Source organism: Anabrus simplex, chromosome 5 (genome assembly GCF_040414725.1).
Source record: "Anabrus simplex isolate iqAnaSimp1 chromosome 5, ASM4041472v1, whole genome shotgun sequence".
NCBI classification, from domain to species: domain Eukaryota; kingdom Metazoa; phylum Arthropoda; class Insecta; order Orthoptera; family Tettigoniidae; genus Anabrus; species Anabrus simplex.
The window spans coordinates 387,191,120-387,206,408 of record NC_090269.1 but is presented as its reverse complement, the minus strand read 5'-3'; the positions used below and the strand labels follow the sequence as shown (position 1 = coordinate 387,206,408).

At 39.6% G+C, this 15,289-nt stretch overlaps 1 protein-coding gene and 1 non-coding gene across 5 annotated transcripts in view; both read right to left on the bottom strand.

The window, feature by feature from the left end:
• Positions 1-15,289, bottom strand: part of LOC136874159 (ubiquitin carboxyl-terminal hydrolase 10) — a 180,120-nt gene that overhangs the window by 14,037 nt on the left and 150,794 nt on the right. The gene's annotated exons all lie outside the window — the stretch shown is intronic.
• On the bottom strand, positions 11,728-11,920 carry LOC136875164 (small nucleolar RNA SNORA74). The gene has a single exon (XR_010860403.1). It is a non-coding gene; the product is annotated as a small nucleolar RNA SNORA74 (small nucleolar RNA).

Genomic DNA, 15,289 nt, shown 5'->3' with positions numbered 1-15,289 from the left:
GTACAGAAAACAGACGCCAATGACTCTCTTTGATGACATCAGCAAACCCATCCTAGATGAACAAAAAAATCATACAGACTTGGACAGAATACATAAACGAATTGTTCAGTGATGACAGGTGAAATTGTGTACTTACACAACGCAAAAGGTCCAAAATTAACAAAAGAAGAAGTATTACATTCCTTCACAATATCACCTAATGGTAAAGCAGTAGGTCCAGACCAGATACCAGCTGAGGTTCTAAAACTAATAACTGGAGAGAATGTTGACCAAACTGCTAAACGTTTCAATACAATTTATGATACTGGAATAATCCCAGAGGACTGGTTGCAATCGACATTCATCGCAATATCTAAAAAGTCTCATCCAAAGAAATACAGCGACTACCGTCTTATAAGTATGATGAGTCATATCTTAAAAGCATTCTTACGTATAATACACGCGCATTAGAACGAAGTGCGAAATAGACTTGGATGATAACCAAATGGGTTTCAGAAATCCCTTTGATACACGAGAAGCCTTATTCAGTGTCAATGTCCTGCTCCAAAAATGCCGCCAAATACACAAAGATGTATTTGCATGTTTCACTGACTATAAGAAAGCTTTTGATGGAGTGAAACATGAAAAACTGACAGAATCTCCAACGAAAACATCTCGATGGAAAAAACATCTATTCTGACATCATTTTTAAAGGAGCTTTGCATGATGTTGAACTTGGTGTGAAAGTAAATGGTGTTTTGATCAATAATACTAGATATGCAGACGACACTCTGATTCTGTGCAACACTATACAAGGCCTTCAAGAACTCCTGAACAGAATCCATGTCAAAGGTTTACAGTATGGTCTCCATATAAATGTAGCAAAAACTAGGTTAATGGTATTTAGCAGAAATAGTAATGCAAATGTCACCTTGTCATTAAACAACCATAAAATAGAACAAGTCCACCAGTTCAAGTACCTCGGCAGCATAATAACAGACAGTATGGATCCAGGATAAGGAAATCAGATGCAGAATTGAGAACGCTAGAGCTGCATTTCGCAGGATGAGCTCTTTGTTCTGTAATAATCATCTAAACCTGAAGCTCAGACAGAAATTAATGAAGTGCTACATCTGGTCAGTACTGTTATATGGAGCAGAAACATGGATCTTAAAGTCACAAGTATCAAACGACTTGCCGCCTTTGAAATGTGGTTGCACAGAAGAATGCTTAGAATACCCTGGACAGATATGATAAACCATGAAGTCCTAAGGAGAGCTAGGATGAAGCAAGAACTAATAACTATAAAAGTTTGCAAAACAGCTTATCTAAGCCACATATTAAGAGGAAACAAATATGGCATCATAAAACTCGTTCTCGAAGGTAAAATAGAGGGCAAACGGCGAGTTGGCAGACCAGAGATAACATGGTTACACAACATCAAGCAGTGGACCGGTATTAACACAACTGAGAGACTCTTCCGACTAGCAGAAGACAAAAAAACTTTCTCCAGAGTAATCGCCGACATCTGGGCAACCGGATATGGCACTTGAAGATCTCGTGGGTTAAAAATATGACTCCATCCTGGAGGAAAAAAATCAGAAAATTTGTTCAACCTGAACTTTAAAAACATGGATTTAGACTGGAATATCACCCCTAGACTTCTTTTAATTACAAGAATGCTCCTAGAAAAATAAACAGATAAGAACAGAATAGTTAGTTTTATTTTTGGATAATGAGGAGACATGCGATCATACCACGTAAGTACATATGGGAAATGACCAAGACGTAAAGAAGTGCTAGATGAGATCACAGCTCAAGATATCAACATCATCGAACCCCTCCAGTGTGCCAGGTAGGGTGGTGTTGAACAAGTCTTTGCCACTGTTTTCTGTCCAGAAATGCCTCCTATGTCACCACTGACTCCCAATTCCCTCCTCTTCTCTTCACATGCTCTCTCAGTTGGTGTAGCCATCTCTTCCTAGATCTTCCCATTGGCCTTCATCCTTCAACCCTTCTTTCTAGGCATGCACATGGTGTTCTTGTGCCAGACATTTGGTTTATATGTCCATATCATGTTAATCCTGAAGTTCTTCTCTTCTATAGTCCACTTTCAGTTCAATTCTGATGTGATTGTTCCTTTACGCAGTATCCCAACATGTTTCTGGAGGGTAGTTCGTAGAAACTTCATTTCGCATGCATGCAGTTTACTAACCTCTCTCTGTTTCAGTGTACATGTTTCTGTGAGAATGGGCACATAGTATGACTTACACCAGTCATCTTGGTTCTCATGGGCACCTTATTATCCCAATGCAGACTTCTTATGAGCTTGTAGAAGTTGGAACTTCTAGCCGCTCAATTTACTATTTCTTTACAGGCAGTACCCCTGATGGAAATCATGCTGCCTAGGTATTTGGTTACCTGTACACATTGAATGTTTTCACCTTCCAAGCTTTATGTGGCACGCCTGATGGAAATCATGCTGTCTAGGTATTTGGTTACCTGTACACATTGAAGGTTTGCACCTTCCAAGGTTTATGTGGCAGCCAGTATCTTCCCCATTTTCCGTGCAACAGTTATTGTTGTGCTAACCTTCATCTAATACTGTTTGAACTTTTGCTACCCACTCATCCAGCTTAGATTGTACCTCTACCTCTATCTGTCCCCAGATGGCTAAATCATCAAACACCAATGTAGGTAGTTCTCCATCTTGTTCTCTTTTCACATTTTTAAGAATACTGTTTGACGGTAATGAATCGGAACGGTGAGAGTGCGCTCCCGTTTTTGACACCCTGTGTAACAAACCATTCTAACTGGCCATCCCCAACATGCATACAGTTGTTACAGTGCAGTACAGCATTTGGAACTTGTCTATGAGATATTCAGGCACTCCCAGTTCTCTAAGGCACTTCCATACGACTGGTCTCGGCATCCTATTATATGACTTTTCTGGGTTTAAGAATACTAAGCCTTTCCCTCTTCCCCAGTGCTGTTCCATTAACATCCTTAGAATGAAGAACAAGTCTAGTTATTGTTCTACTGGCTTCATGCTGTTCTTCCAAAACAAGTATCACTGTCCACACTCTAGTTTGAACAATATTTTCCACAGTTTTCAGACCACAGGAGAGAAGTGTTATACCTCTATAGTGGGCACACATTCTTCTGAATCCTTTTTAAAATAAAGGGATGATAACATTTTTTGTCCAGTCCTCTAGGATCTGCTTTTCACACCATATCGCTGTCAAAGTTCTGTATAGCATTTACTTATATTAGGAAAAATGTTGCTGAAAATTTACAAGGCAATGACAATTAAGACACAGATAGATCTCTCAGTGATGGGAAATCTGAATGCAAATAAGGTAGGAAAAAAAAAAAAAAAACCCCGTTTTGCATCAAATTTTTATAATTTTGCAATAAGTTGTTCATAGGAAAATCATTAGTTATTATTAATTTTTATTTTTTGCTAGGGGCTTTACGTCGCACCGACACAGATAGGTCTTATGGCGACGATGGGATAGGAAAGGCCTAGGAGTTGGAAGGAAGCGGCCGTGGCCTTAAGGTAAAGCCCCAGCATTTGCCTGGTGTGAAAATGGGAAACCACGGAAAACCATCTTCAGGGCTGCCGATAGTGGGATTCGAACCTACTATCTCCCGGATGCAAGCTCACAGCCGCGCGCTTCTACGCGGTTGATACATATGATTCAATTAAGTGCTATACATGCTCAAAAATGGTATTCTCTATATCTCTACATTTCGATAACTCGAAATGAAATTTATCTCCCGAGGTGATTCGAGATATCGAGGTTCCACTGTACTTATATCACACCGACATATCCAACAAAACGCACAATAGTTCCCTTTATTAAACCGTAAAATGAACATAAATTTAATTTTATAGGTATCTCTGAAACAATTTCAGATAACGTTTATGTTTTTTAGCCATAACGTGAAGAGGAAATACCAGAAACTGTCACCGACACAACTCCCTTGAAATACATTCAACTCATTAAAATGAAGTAAGAATGAACAAAAACACACTGAATTACACGACTACCAAATACAAAAGAGATCGGTATGTCTCATACATAACTAACATACGACTTTGACACAGGGAGAAACACAGAACTGCTACAACTCCAACGAAATTACGCACAGAAATGCTGTTAATAGTGCGCAAACCACACAATAAGAAACTACTCCTTTCGCCCCGATTAACTGAGTCGCTAGCTAGCCTCTCTCGCTTGTAAGACGATTGCCGTCCCGAATCCCCAGCCGTGAAGCACACATGCTGCCGTAGCGAGCAGGAAACACGATACCCGAGGGCGACAGATGATACACTCGCAAAATAAAGCGTCAAATACATCCACTTGAAAATGTGGTTGAGTAAATTACACAGTAACATAAGAATTTATCCTTTATACTACGGTAAAGAGTATTGACCATACTGGAGGTTATATTGCTCAAAAATAGGAAGAATTTAAAATGAATCAGAAAAATTGGAAGAAGAGTTAAAAAACAGAAAGTTTCCAGGTAAACTGGAAGGGTTGGAAGGTATGTGGATGTGTACTCGTCTAAAACAAATTCAAGTCTAAAAGCATGATGGCACAACCATTCAAGAAAGTTACTGCAAGGAGTATGTCTTGGGATGAATCCCTCCCATGCAAACTGCGGCACCCGAGTCTCATTCAGATTCTGGAGGTGACAACATTATGCAAGAGACGAATCGGAGAGTCTCCACGTACCCCGACCAGTCAAAAACTCGTGAGCCAAATCAAAAACCTTTCCAGCAACAATCAACATAAACTCCCTTACACGAACTAGCAAGCTGAAAACCCTCAGCAAAGCCTTACATAAAAATCAGATATTCGTAATTGCCCTACAAGCAACAACCCAGACAAAGAGACCTTTGAATCCAAGGTTACTGTATCTTCAAGAGCAGAGCTCAAAAAAGAATCATCAACGGATCTGTAATACTTGAAACCGCATTTGCCGTGAGAACCTGACTCCTTAATTCGGTTGCCAACTTCGAACAGCAAATCACAGATTATCCATATTAACAATCAACTGCGTCAACAAGACCTATACTCTAGTTAATGCCCATGCCCCCACAAATGATAACAGGCCTGACCCAGACGAAATGGATAACTTCTGTGAATAACTGGATGAAAAACTAGCAAAAATTCCCGAATACCATCTGAAACTTCTTATGGGTGACTTCAACACACAATTAGATCGAGAACAAAAATACCAGAAAATTGTAGGAAATTATCTTGCTCAAATAAGAGCCAACCAAAACGAAAAGAGATTGGTCTCCATTACTCTAGAAACTTGGTTATAGTTGAGAAGCCCATTGGCTCCACATGAATTCTTGATATTTGTGCCCAACTGGAATCACTTGTGGCATCTTGATTTGCAACCAAAGTGCCATCTACCTGAAGAGCTGTGAACTGCCTCTGAACCTCATTCATCACCTCATCTGTAGATTAATTCTCTTCCTTGCATAACATGATAGGAAACTTTTCCAAGCAAAAACAAATGGAAGAAAACTGTGCATTTTCAATTTTGTCTAACCTAGCAACTTCAGCATGCTTTAAACATTCTTGAGTGTAAACTTGTACATGACATAATCACAGGCAGTACAAAAGAAATTTTTCACTGATGAAAAGAAAAAGACTATCTGCATCCTGGAGATCATTCACTATGTTCGAAGTCTGAACGCCAATAACTAACTCATCACTTCTTTGATTTTGAATCACGTACTGTTTCTTGTTGGAGTTATTCATGATAATCTACAATAAGAATATAGCATATGAAAATGTCTGAGAACAAATGTCTTGGCATCTACTGAAACATCGGAAGGAACCTGGATCACTTGAACATCACATAAAATTGATACAGTGAAATTCTTCACGTTTCAGAGAACTCTGCTCTGAGTCATCAGAAGAAAATCGTGACTGTCCACGAGAAAGGCTTCTTAAACAATGACTTTTTAAATTTAGACACTATAACATAAGTGGAAATTGTAAGTTCATTCGCCACCAGATGGCTCCCCGGACATCGACAGCGCTAGCATTCGAAGCGGAAGCTGACCAAACCATCAGAATCACTTTACAAAGGTAATATAATACATCATATATTCCATCATTAAATGGAGTAATCAAATTCAAGTCTGACTCGTTGGCTGAATGGTCAGCGTACTAGCCTTCGGTTCAGAGGGTCCCGGGTTCGATTCCCAGCCGGGTCAGGAATTTTAACCTTCATTGGTTAATTCCAATGGCCCAGGGGCTGGGTGTTTGTGCTGTCCCCAACATCCCTGTAATTCACACACCACACGTAACACTATCCTCCACCACAATAACATGCAGTTACCTACACACGGCAGATGCCGCCCACCCTCATCGGAGGGTCTGCCTTACAAGGGCTGCACTCTGCTAGAAATAGCCACACGAAATTATTATTATCAAATTCAAACATGTTTCGGCTCGTTCGAGCCATCTTCAGTGAATAAAAGGGGGGGATTGAAATAATTTACATAATACAAGCTAAAAAATGCCAAAAAACATAATGAAGAAACAAATGAAGAAAAAAAAGGGAGCCTAGACGGATACAAAATTAGCACAATATACAATATTTACATCATCATGTGGAGCAAAAAACAACTCACTGCAACAAAATTCAGTGAAATAGGGGTAATACAAAACATAATTGAAACTAAAAATTGTGTTAACCTAACAAGAAAAGAAATGACAAACAAATTATACAGATGGAAATGAACAATAAGTGCACAAAGTGAGGTTGCGGGCCTCTTAGTTTACAACATATTGGTTTCGTAACAACACAGAACAGGACGAAATCACTGTCGAAAATTCAAGCAGAAAATCTATTTTTGTAGAAACCCATCACATCAAATTGGCTACGAGGGGAGCGGGAGCGAAAAAGTTTGAGAAACCAAGCCTGACATAACGTGCAGGCGAAAAGCCTCTGACAAGGAAAAACACCAATGAAATTTAAAACTTTAGAACAGCAGCATTCTCAATATCTTCTCAATCTAGCGGTCCCAATCTTGATTATCGTTTCAAAAATTGTTGGCTGGTTGGTTTGTCTTATTATAAAAGGTCGGAAGGGCCGCGACATAAAACTGAGAAGCTGTGTTAGGGAGATGACAGGTGCATGGTAAACTGTAAGTACCCTAGTGGAAACCGTCAATGAAGTTTCAATATGTAATGAAAAAAAAAAAATGAGGTGGTGTGAGAAACTAGGGCTGATAAGTAAAAAGTATGGAATGGGTGTGTAGAAAGCTTAAAACTTGCAGCGTTTAAAAGGTGGTTGTGCTCTCAAACGGCCCGGCCTTCTCAAAGTAACGGTCTTGTTTGCGCGATCGAGTCTATTGTTGGTTCAGCTGTGTTTGCGAGGATGGAAGGAGCGGAGGGGGAAGGTGTGGTGCAGGGATGGTGTGGGGAGAGGGAAGGGGTGGTGCAGGAATGGTGTGGGGAGGGGAAAGGGGTGGTGCAGGGATGGTGTAAGGAGGGGGGGAGGGGGGAAGTTGAAGAGATGAGGTGGGGTTTGTTTTTCTTACGGAAGTTCTGACAAATATATGGAATGAATGTTTAAAGTAGAATGTTCGGTTTCTCGTTGACTTCATTTAAATTGTGAGGAGTTCATAAACTGATCTAAATCGATGCGGACGCTCTTAAGAACGTTGAGCAAGGTGCCTTTTTGCTCACAATGCAAGATCTTAAGATCTTTCTCTATTCAAGTGCATTCGTGGCTGGATGCTTTATGATGTTCACTCATAGCTGAAAAAATGATTATATTTGAGAGCGTTGCGTTGTTCGGCGTATCTTATGACAAAATTGCGGCCTGTTTGACCAACATGGCTGGAATTGCAGGATTGGTATTCTAATTTGTAAACTCCGAAGTTCAAGTATTTGTTATTAATGTTGTTATTGTTATTGTTGACAGTGTGTTGATAAAAAATGAGTTTGGAGTTGGTGTGGGAGGTTCTATATGCTACTTTGATGATGTGTTTTTTTAAAATATTAGAAATTTGGTGTTCATACAGTGGTAAAATAGCTTAGTAATGTCCTCAGGGAACAGGTGTTCAATGAGAGACATGACCGAGTCAATCAGCACTTTAGTGAACGACGACTCCACATCGAAACTCACCATAAGTACATTAGGTTGAAGGGTTATGGTTGACAGCTTGTTGATGAAATATCGAGAGTCCCTGACGTATGATTCAGTATGCCTTATGTGTGGCTGAAGCAATTTGCTTAGGTATTCAGCCAGAGCATACGTAGGAGAACCTATCGCACTAACAATAAGTCTCAGGAGAACATCTTTTTTATGGATTTTAGGCAGTCCATGTAATCTTCTGTGCAGGAGGCTGGACATAGTCTACATTGGAGCATATGTTGGACGGTCTGGTCTTCTCCGCAGTCACACTGGATTTTTTCTTTATCTATGTAGCCCCATCTTGCCAAATTAACCTTGGATCTGCCAACTCCAGATCTCAATCTATTCAAGGACTTCCAGATCATCCAGGAGGTAAGAGTTTCAGAAAATCTTATCCACCCAGGGGAATGGTAGGATGTAGCCCTCCATAACTGCAACCTGGCCTTTTCAGTAGTGGTTCTAAGTGCCTTCAAAGTTCTGAGAAAACTCTTACTTGACTTTAATCGTTGCAGATGTCGTTCATGTCCATATAGAGGATGCGTCCTTGTTCCACTTTCTTTCTTTCCTTGTTTGCAGCTATTTCTCTTCGAACAGCCTGTAAGGTGGTACAGCCATTCGACTGGAGTGGATTTCAAGCAACCTGTTATAATTCTGCAAGTGTTGTTGAGAACTATATCCACCTGTTTGGCATATGTTGAATTATACGAAGCGGGACACACGTACTCTGCCGCAGAATAGCATAGTACCAATGCAGAAGTTTGGATGGTTTCAGGTTGGCTACCCCACTGTGATCCGGCCAGTTTCCGTAAAAGATTGTTCTGGTGGAGACTTTCGATTTGCAGTTCATGCCTTCTTGAAAGAAAGAAAGAAATCTATCAAGTGGCACTCCTAGATATTTTGCTCGCAGTGTTCCAGTTCGACCCCTGACCATACTATCTGTAACTTGCGAGTAGCTTCCCTGTTTTCCACATGAAAAGCACACACTTGTGTCTTTGAGGGGTTTGGTTTAAGCTGGTTTGTGCTGTAATATCTAGAAAGATCATTAAGGGCAGCCGTGAGGGTGTTCTTCACTGATTCAAAATCTGTGCTCTGGGTGGCTAGAGCAGGGTCATCAGCATACAAGAAGCTACTGCAATTGGGGACTATGGGTTGGTCGTTCGCGTATGAGGTGCCTAGTATCAAACATGGACAAAAGCCATTTTATTAATTTTTCAGTAGAGCCACATTTTTGTTTCACTATGTTAACCAACCGTTACAAGTGTGAAAATTTTTGTGGGCCATATTGACAACCCTATGAACAAGAAAATCATGGTCGACACTTATGAATTTCATTCTAAGTCAATGTAAAACACGTTCAAATACGACAATGTCCATTTCTGAAACTAAGATTGGCTTTTGTCCATTTTTGATACAAACATCCACGTTATTGTCCACTTTTGAAACAAACTCTTCCAATATTTGGAAAATAAGTTGCAGTAAACTTCCGTTTTAAAAGAAATATAATTAAAAGATGAAGGAAATAAGGTTATTCTTATACTTTGTTAACATTTTTAACATTCATTTCAGTTCTTGCTTCACTGTATTTCTGGGCAAACCTCTGGTTCATCACACAGGTCTTTAAAACAATCACATTCATAATCATTGACAGCTTGTTTTTTTTGACTAAAAATGCTCTTATTGATGACTTCGACATACCACTTAAGAGAGGCAGTTAACTTCCAAATCTTTTCCAAAGTGCTTTCCTAGTACTTTGTCAACCTTAAGTTTCAGAGGGTGTACGTTCATGCCAATATAAGTAGGTAAAGGATTCATTAACATTAGACTTACCTGTCCTACCTTTGTGATCTTGGGCTCAATACCTGTGTCCAAATAGTAGCCTACTTCAGCTTTAACTACAACATTACCTCTTTTCGTGCTCCTGAGTACAATTCTTTTACATTGTGAAATCTTGAAATGAAGTTGACTAACCGATTTCAGATAAATCTGTGCTTGTTCTCTCCAATTCAGTGGTTCCAAGGTTTGTCTAATCACTTTCACTGTGCCATACATTTTGAACACCTTATGATATTCATCAGGATTTATTATAGTCGTCATCTTCTTGAGGTCTTTCTCAATGAGTCCAAAAATCCTATCTGGGGGCAAATATGAGTGTCCAGTAACTGGAAATACCAGTTCTAATTTGTCAACAGAGGATGGTACATATGTTGTAAGCCATTTTGCACACATCGCCAACATATTAACGTTTTTATTTTGGCCGGCGCAGCCATCAGGAATCAACTTAAATTAAGTGAATCCTTGTAAATCTTTGGATCGTAACTCATTGAACACCGCTGGTGCTATTTCGTTTGATGATTTCTTTGCCTCATTCTCCAGCCACGTATAAACTGAAACATTGTCAGGGCGAAGTTTGCTTTGAGATGTGCCTGTTACAACAGACAGATTGTAACAGTAGAGTTGTCTGGAATAATAAGCCGAATGATCACTTAATTTTGGCAAAATGAGGTTCTTTTGGCAATGATAGGACATTACAAACAGTCCTGCACCTTTTTTTCTTCAGATGTCTATAAAAATTCTCTGGTCGCCATGACAGTTTGATGTCATTTGTAGCAATCTTGACTGGCTGAAACGGACATGTCTGTTTTTGATATAAACTACGTTTGGAGGTGTCCGATTATGAAAAAACTGCATATTTCTATATTAAAAATTAAGTACAAATGTTCAGTTATAAAAGACATGGACCACTAATTCAGAGAGAGCATTAAAAATACTATAAGAATCAATCTGTAACTCAATTTTGATATAGGTGGCGCATGTCCATGTTTGATATTAGACACCTCATAATGAACAGTATTGTAGTCTCCATCGACTACGCTGTTCTTGGAAATCAACAAAGACCCTGCGATTCTGCAAAAGAGTGGCGATGAGTTTCGTTAGGTTAAAGTCCTTGGTTAGATTGTAGACCCCAACTAGTAGTAGCTGGTGACTGACAGTGTCGTACGCTGTTGGTAAGTCGACAAATACCACTCCTGTCACCTTACGAGCCTCAAACCCATCTTCTATAAACTGTGCGAGGTTTTACAATTGTCCAGTACAGCTTTTACCAGGACGAAATCCAGATTGCAGAGGTATAAGTAATGGTGTTTTTTTTTCTATGGGCTTTACGTCGCACCGACACAGATAGGTCTTATGGCGACGATGGGATGGGAAAGGCCTAGGAGTTGGAAGGAAGCGGCCGTGGCCTTAATTAAGGTACAGCCCCAGCATTTGCCTGGTGTGAAAATGGGAAACCACGGAAAACCATCTTCAGGGCTGCCGATAGTGGGATTCGAACCTACTATCTCCCGGATGCAAGCTCACAGCCGCGCGCCTCTACGGGCACGGCCAACTCGCCCGGTAAGTAATGGGTTAATTACAGGTAATAGGTAATTCAAGATCAATCTTTCCAGCAGTACTACGTTATACATATGAATTAAATGATTAATGTATGAGTAACTGTAAATGAAAACCTTTTTAAATCTATTTATATGATATTTTAACAGAATAAACAGAATCCATGCTTCATTTTAAATAAAGAGTGTGGGTTCCAAAACTATGGCATCTCAAAATAGGAAGAGAATGTCAACTCTCAGGAACACCCTTTTGCTTGTACCAAACATTCCCTTCAACTAAAACAGTTGTTGAGAATAAGGCAACAAAGCAACATTACTCTACCACAGGTGTAACGCAGGTTCACTAAATATAAATGGACCTGCTGACTGCCTGTGGCCGACAATATCCACTTCCAGGAATACAAATACAATTATCTGCAATGCAGAAGTATCTAATTAGAAGCCATACTTTTCAGTCTTGTTAACAGTGGTAATGAGTAAAATTTTCAGTCTCTCTCTCTCTCACACACACACACACACACACACACACGCACACAAATATTCAAGACACAAGAGCTGAAACAAAAGCATTAACAAACACAGGACAACACACTTTGTCCAACCAAGTGGACAGCATCTAATTCTTCAATTCTCTTAAAAATGTAACAATGAAACTAGAATAAACAGCGTTATTCTGCTAAGATGTCCGACTTAACTTTTGAACTGTTAAAAATGACACACTGTTTTCACTTTCACTAACGGTATCAAGGGGCTCAGTACTTTTCTAGGGAGTGAATATCTGCCAAGACAATGGTACTAACTTTATTTTCTACACTTAGCCTGAAACTTACTGTCATTACCAATTCACCACTGATTTTAAAAATCAGACAACTACATCTTGAGAAAATGGAATGTATTCAAACGTGCTTCATCTGTTATCTATAGGCTGTCCTGTTAAGAGTGAATCATAAACAAGCATACCAAAAGATGCACTACATGACATGAGCCGAGACGTACAGAGTTCTTTCACCTTCTAACACCTACTGCGCTCAGAAATTCACTACAGTAAAATTTTGACACTTTGGGATGTAGAAATAGGACTTCGAATAAAGTGGTTTTGAATTAACCGCCACCAAGTCATAATTCAGAAATGCCAAAATCACAAAATATCAAGTAAAACTTCAATGACTAGTTCGAAAAGGAGAGGTTAAGATCCAACCTGGCACAGCTCACATCACAGCATACTAGTTGGAATGAAGGTCAAGCTAGTGACAAGACCATTCATGGGTCTGGATTGGTTGGGACTGGCTTGTGACAAGAGCATTGGGCTGAGGACGAACAAATGAGATTTGAGGGCATTAGCCCACAGGACAGAACCATAAAGCAGCCCACAGACCTCTATTATCCTCTGTGAGAGTACTGGTGGCTAGTGGCAAGATTATTGGACAGTTATGTTGCGGATACTGCAAATATATCCGGCACGCCATAACATGTCACTTTCAAACTCCACGGCTTCATTATTTTCACGGAATGTGGCAGCAGTGGATCAAATATGATGCAAGCTCTATTGGAAACAATAGCAACTGCCCTGCAACCAATAGGAATACAGGAAACAGCGCATTTCAGAATCTGACAGCGTCTGTTTTAATTTTTCTATAGAAGAGAATAGAATTTGTATTCAGTCAATAAGTATATTACATACAATAGACACTATCAAAAAATAAAATCATAATATCTAGTCTACATATATATAAAATAAGAGTTTTGTCTGTACATTGCTCAGAATTTGAAAAGAATGGTATTTCTGTATCGGTCATGTCCATAGTAACAAGGAAATTAACTTTTTACTTTTCCGTAATTTCTGTCTGTGTCTGTCTGTATGTATGTACACGCATCACGAGAAAACGGCTGCAGAGAATTTAATAAAAATTGGCATGTGAAGTCGGGGGATGAACCACTACAATCTAGGCTATAATTCATTTTACTCACGCTGAGTGAAATGGTAGTTTAGGGGAAGGCATAAAATTTAATTCTCAAATAATATTAGTGGTCCTATCGATAAATACTACATAATTAAAATAGAATTCAATTTCCGATCATTTGTCATACATTGTTACCACAGCGGATTTGATAACACAGATATTCATGAAGTCGTATTTTTGTTGCCAAGTCCATATCAATGCCGAGCCACGAGAAAATGGGTTAACAGAAATTAATGAAAGTCTGTATATAGAGTCGGGAATAAGAAACTACAGTCTAAATTATAAAGAATTGTATTCTCCCTGTATGAAATTGTAGTTTAGGGGAAGGTACCTAAAATGTAATTATTAAATATCTATGTTATTGGTCCTATCGAAAAGTACTACCTAACTGAAGTTATAGAGAATACAATTTCCGAGCATTTATGTTTTATTCAATTTTACCGTACCGAATATGATAAGAGTGGTATTTCAGAGTCGGAAGAAAACTAAACGTGAAGGCCTACAATACTGAAAGCGCATAACATCACAATAACATTATATTGACCATTGTTTGTGGTGATGTTCGTTGTCTCTTATGCTGCCGCTCAACTGCGATAGATGGTATTACTGCTGCGTACCGAGTATAACAGCCTGACTGAATACTGGCAGGAAATAGCTGGGGAGTTAGAAAACTTTCTTCTTTACCATGTCATTCCGCTGCTTCATACATTTTCTGATACCGTACTGCAGGTACGTAACTCACTGGTTCATCATAGTATTCCAGCTATTCGATCCCTACTCCGACGCGCTGTTTTGAATGAACAGTGTGCACTCTTGAGGCAGAAGATCACGTAGTAGTAGTAGTAGTAGTAGTATAATTAGTAGTAGTAGTAGTAGTAGTAGTAGTAGTAGTATGACCTAGTCTAGAATTACTATTTAGGCATATTCCAAATTATAGCACCACAACTAGCTAATGTCTGAAAAGAGCCGTTCCTTAAAAACAGCTTCTTCCTCTTCACTTTTATTAAATTCTACATTCATTTTATTCAAAATTGGCTTGGAGGAAAAATTTGCCTCCAAGTCAGATAGATTTTTCCGCCGCCAGTGTAGTGAATTGAGATTTTCCGACTCATCGGGTACTCCTAGGAAAGAGATTAGTAAAAGGGCATAGCTTTTGCCCTGAGACTCTCCACTATTCAACCCCCCCCCCCTCCGAGACAAGACCAAGAGTGTTCACGGACCACGGCTTTCTGCGGCCTGGTCATTCACGCTCTGGAACTTTGGACTGTTAGATCGGCAGCGTAGTACTGTTCATTTAAAGTGAGAAAATGTGTGGTTTTTCATTTGATCGAGTATTTCATGCAAAATCATTGCTTTTACTCGCGCCATTCCTACCGACGTCATTATAATGACCTTTGTTCATTTCAGTTGGGAAAAGTACTAAGACAGTCTTACTGAGGATGTAAAAAGGCAGGTGGAGAGCGAGTGTCCGCCATTACAATGCAATTCTCTAACGCAGTCGTCAATGAGAAAAGACGTTTAGTGATTTCTCCGTCGCGTTTCTTTTTTTTTTGTTAGAGGCTTTACGTCGCACCGACACAGATAGGTCTTATGGCGACGATGGGATAGGAAAGACCTAGGAGTTGGAAGGAAGCGGCCGTGGCCTTAATTAAGGTACAGCCCCAGCATTTGCCTGGTGTGAAAATGGGAAACCACGGAAAACCATTTTCAGGGCTGCCGATAGTGGGATTCGAACCTACTATCTCCCGGATGCAAGCTCACAGCCGCGCGTCTCTAAACGCACGG